This window comes from Pteropus vampyrus, unplaced genomic scaffold (genome assembly GCF_000151845.1).
Source record: "Pteropus vampyrus isolate Shadow unplaced genomic scaffold, Pvam_2.0 Scaffold1000002813, whole genome shotgun sequence".
Classification (NCBI taxonomy): domain Eukaryota; kingdom Metazoa; phylum Chordata; class Mammalia; order Chiroptera; family Pteropodidae; genus Pteropus; species Pteropus vampyrus.
The window spans coordinates 1-5,079 of record NW_011917215.1 but is presented as its reverse complement, the minus strand read 5'-3'; the positions used below and the strand labels follow the sequence as shown (position 1 = coordinate 5,079).

The 5,079-nt window shown below is 54.2% G+C and overlaps 1 pseudogene; it reads right to left on the bottom strand.

The window, feature by feature from the left end:
* Positions 1–3,528: 3,528 nt before the first annotated feature.
* LOC105311263 lies at positions 3,529–4,080 on the bottom strand (annotated as a pseudogene).
* Between the last annotated feature and the right edge of the window lie 999 nt (positions 4,081–5,079).

Sequence of the window (5,079 nt, the reverse complement as noted above, 5' to 3'; positions counted from 1 at the left end):
TAGAAAAACTTCTGTGTATATTTCTCCTCAGAAAAGAGGTGGTTTTTGTTTTTTCTTTTTTATTTCGTCCCTCATAGTTTTTCACAGCTTTATTGACGTACCGTTTCCATGTCCCGCCATTGCACCATGTCAAATTTCCAATTCAATGATTTTTTTTCTGTGGCCAGCCAGTTATGAAATTTACGAAGTGATTCTCTCCACCCCCCACCCCCACCCCCACCCCCCTCAGACTAGTTCCCACCTGGCACTGTACATAATTATCGCAACATTTTTGACTGTATTCTCCATGCGGCACTTCACATCCCCGTGACTGCTTTGTAACTGCCGATGGGTACTTGTCAATCCCTTCAGCTTTTCCACCCAACCCCCAGACCCCCCTCCCATCTGGCAATCGCCCGTTTGCTCTCTGTATCTCTGAGTCTGTTTCGGTTTTGTGTGTTTGATTGGTTTTGTTCTTTAGATTCCAGGTGGAAGTGAGATCCTATGGTACTGGTCTTTCTCTGACGTATTTCACTTAGCCTCACACCCTCTCGGGCCATGTATGTGGTTGCAGATGGCAAGGTTTCCTTCTTTCTCTCATGGCCGGGTCATATTCCATCGGATGTACGTAGCACGACTTCTTTATGCAGTCATCTGTCGATGGGCACTGAGGTTCTTTCCGTCCGTTGCCTGTTGCAGCAGCGCTGCAGGGTGCAGAGAACTTTTTGGATCAGTGGTTTGGTTTTCTTTGCGTGAATACCCGGAAGGAAGGGCAATCGCTGGGTCGTAGGGTAGTTAGTTGTGTTTTTAAGTTTCTGAGGCATCTCCAAACCGTTTTCCACAGTGCTCGTCCCAATCTGCAATCCCAGCAACGGCGGCCGAGGGCCCCGTCTCCTCCCCCTCCTCGGCAACACTCGTTCTTGTGATCTCTTGAGGAGAGCCACTCTGACAGGTGTGAGGTGATAGCTCGTTGGGGTTTGAGTTTGCATTTCTCTGACGATCAGTGACATCGAGCGTCTTTTCATACGTCTGCTGGCCATGCGCGTGTCCTCTTTGGAGAAATGCCTGGCCAGGTCCTCCGCCCAGTTTTTAATTGGGTCGTTTGTCTTTCCGAGACGTAGTTGTGTTGGTTCATCACGAGCTCCTCTCTCACTGTCCCGTGATGCTTAAAAGCACGTGCATTCCTATTTAGGAACAAAGGGCGCGTTCGATTAGACTAGGTAATGAGCGCGGATCTGATCTGGAGCATGATGTCCGTTTCACTAAGAGGCTTCTCCCCCGAATGGGAAGATGGAGTGTGTCAACGATTCAGTGGTCTCCCGTGGGGCTACGGGGCATGCAGCCGGCAGGGACGGGAGAGGCCCTCCCAGATGCCAAAAGCCCGGCATTTCTCGAACGTCGCAAGGCTTCCGTGGCTCCCTCTTCTAGGTAGATGTGCTCCTCTGTTTGGTTTCCCTTGGCTGGACAGGTTGGCAGTGGTCTGAGACTTGCTCTGATTTGAGTTTCCTTCCTAGTCAGTTAACTGCCTTTCTTGGGAGTGTCGTTCTGGGAGATCGAAGCGGGTCCGATGCCAGTTTGGCTTTGTTCAGTGCAAGTAAGTTCGGGGCAGGATCAGAGCAGGGCAGCGGCAAACAGGCCTGTGTTCAGACTGTAGCTCTGCGATGTCACGGTCCACCCGGGACCCTCTCCAGTCCTTCGATTTCATTGACTCTGTTCTTGCACTTTCTCTGATTGCGCTCGGCCTTCAGTTGCAGGTATTTTCCAGTCTCTGGTGCTTGCCCGTCTGAAAGTCTCTCCCGTTCGTCACCTGCCAAGGTTTCCTCGCCAGGTCCGCTTCGCTCCCTCTATCCTTTTTCGTGTGCGTATGCGTAGGTAACTGGTTTTGCGCCCGGTGCGCCACCACGAGTCAACTGTCTTCTTTGAATTTTGTTTTCTTTCTTGACTTTCTAAAAGGAAAAATAGGTTAGGAAACAATTAATGCATTTCCGTGGCTCGAAAGGCCCAGGGTTCTCCTCCCCGTAGGCAGCCAATGAAGTATTATTGTCATCATCGGGAGAAGAAAGGGGGAGGAGAGGATGAAGGAAGCTTCACGTTAAGAGAAAGTGCAGAGGCGTGAGAGTGGAATGTTCAGAAACACGTCTTTCAGAAGCACGTGGTTTCCGAGTGCACGCGACACAGCGCCCAAGACGGACCTCGTTCCGTGCCGTGCCGCAAGTGTCAACAAAGGCAACAGGATGGGGATTGGGTGCCCTGGGTTCTCTGACCGCGGCGGAGCTAAGCCGGAGATCGTTCACGGAATGATCTGGGAAAATCCCCAAATATCTGGAAACGAGTGATCCAGTGCACGTCTGAACAACGTGTGGGTCAACGGAGAGACCGGGGGGAACTCAAGATGACGTGGGACTGGACGGAAGCAAAACAGCACATAGCAAGATTTGTGGGGTGCAGCTAGAGCAGTGCTTAGATGCAAGTTTTGTAGCACCGAAGTGCTGATATGAAAATTTAGGAGACGTCTCAAGGAAATGATCTTCTCACTTCGTAGCTTAGGAAAGGACAAGAATTGGGGACGAAATCCATCTAAATCAAGCGGGAGGAAGGAAGAAGTTGTCCCAAGTCAGGAAGTGTTTTATGACCTAGGACCCAGCGCACATGCTGTGGCCCCTGAATAGAACAAGGTGAAGCATGTCTGCCCTTACTGGGCAGTGGTCCCAGGGAGGGGCCGGTGGGTCAGCTTTCGGGTCTGAGGTCGGGCTGGCCATTTGGAAAAGTGGAACGCTCTTTCCACGGCGTGGTTCCAAAGGACAGTCGTCCGAAGCCACTGGGGCCGAGCGAGGGTTCCTGGTGCTTGGACTCTGGGCCAAAGTACATGGAAGCAACCACCCGAGGCTCGGTCCCGTGAACGGCAGGTACCTATGCGCCTGGAAGCAAGTGGCTGGCCGAGAAGAGCCTGCTCTAAAATCACGTGTTCTTCTCGTCAGCTGTCTTGCTAACTTCCTGCCCCTAGGAACAAAGACGAAAGTCCAACCTCACGGCTGAGACTGCCCTTGGAGAATACCACTTCTCCTTCCTGCCGCTGTGATTTTCAGGCCGCGTGGGTTTCTACTTTTCCTATGCACCGGCACCCACGTTCCCCGGGGCCCCAGGCCAGCCACCTCGCCCCAGGCCTATACAGCACGTGGTCTTAAAAGGATGATCGATGTTGTGTGTTCCAGGGTCCCACGCAATACCTTCTCCCTCCGTCCACGGAGATCGTGAGCCGCCTGGGGATGGATGGGGCACGGGTCGGCGGCACGGACGCTTGCTTGGATACCTGCTGAAAGCTTAAAAGGTGAGGGTTCTGCACACACCAATCCACCAGAGACCATTGTTTATTTAGGAACCAATAACTTTATTGGAAGAAATGGCAAACCTGGAAGAAGAAGGGGAAAAGGGAAAAAAAAGAAAAAAAAACCTCAAGGGAATGTCTGGCAAGGGCGATACTGCAACATGCATGCCGGGCGTGGTGACCTGGAGAAGTCACCCCACGGCCACGGGGAAGGCAGTCCAGGCTCAGTCCTTGTCGCTGTCGTGCAGGGTGAGCTTGTCAAAGAGGTGCTCGGCCAGGCCCGATTGCGGGGCTCCCATCTTGCACAGGTTGGTGAGATGGTCGCCCAGCTCCGTGATGAACTTCACCTGCTCGTGCAGGTGGCGACTCATCAGGAAGTCGCACAGGCGGGCGTCCTTCTTCTCGGTGGCCAGCCGGTGCAGACTGAACAGGCTCTGGTTCACATCCATCGCCAGGTGCAAGGCGCACTCCATGACCCTCACCCGGTCGTGCCAGCGGTTGCGGTCAGGCCTGCCGATCTCGCGCAGACGCAGGTGGGCCCCGCGCTGGTTGTGCAGCCACATGAGCCTCTGGGCGTACTCCGTCTCCTTGCTGGACTGCTGCCGGAAGAACTGGACGACGTGCTTGAGGGCCGCGTCCTCGCGTTCGAAGTACAAGGCCATGGACTCGTACACGTAGGAGGCGTAGAGCTCCAGGTTGATCTGGTTGTTGACGGCGGCCTCACAGTCGGGCTGGTAGCTGTGGCGCGCACACGACGGCGGCAGCGCGGTCGACATGACTGGCGGTGCAGGCGCGGCCGGCGCCAAGGCCGAGGCGGCGACGAAGCCGGGGCTGCGGGGCGAGCAGCGGCAGCGGCGGCGGCGGCGGCGGCGGCGGGGTCTCCGGGTGCTCCCAGCGGTGGGCGACCAGGGAGGCTGCGGGCCGAGTCAGGGGCGGGTGGAAACCTGGGGGCGCTCTCAAGGCGGACGAGGAGGAGGGCGCTCTGGGACGGGGCGGGGCGTCAGCTCCTGTGGGGGACCGGAACTGGAGGGTCCGTTGAGGCCTGGGGGCGTGGGGGTGGAGTCCTTTACGTTACGTTCGCGGTGGGCAAGCGGGGAGCCCCGCGGGCGGGCGGGCGCGGGCGACAGAGGGCGGGCGCGGGTGCGGGCGCGGGCGACAGAGGCGGCTGGGGAGCTAGGGGAGGCTCGCAGAGGGGAGCGAGCGCGGTGTTCCAGCTTCCATCCCAGCCCGCAGAGGCGGGCGACTGTGAGCTGAGCACGGGGCGTCTATGAACTTTATATTTGGGCACTATCGCTGTTTTCCGACGATTTTCTCTCGTTCTCTAACATTTCCTCTGAGAAGACCCAGTCCTCGTTTAAGAAAACGAAAACAGAAGTAAAGACACGTGGGCCTGAAAATTCTGAGAATATTAATTCGGAGTTTTGGAAAAGTTCTCCATTGTTTCCTGTTACGGATACCTGTGTGGATGTATATCTCTATCTCTAAGTCTATCTCTATGTCTATCTCTATGTCTATCTCTATCTCTATCTCTATCTCTATATCTGTATCTATATCTGTATCTATATCTATATCTATATCTATATCTTTATCTTTATCTATACCTATATCTATATCTATGTCTATACACATCTAGAAAAACTTCTGTATATATTTCTCCTCAGAAAGAGGTGGTTTTTGTTTTTTCTTTTTTATTTCGTCCCTCATAGTTTTTCACAGCTTTATTGACGTACCGTTTCCATGTCCCGCCATTGCACCATGTCAAATTTCCAATTCAA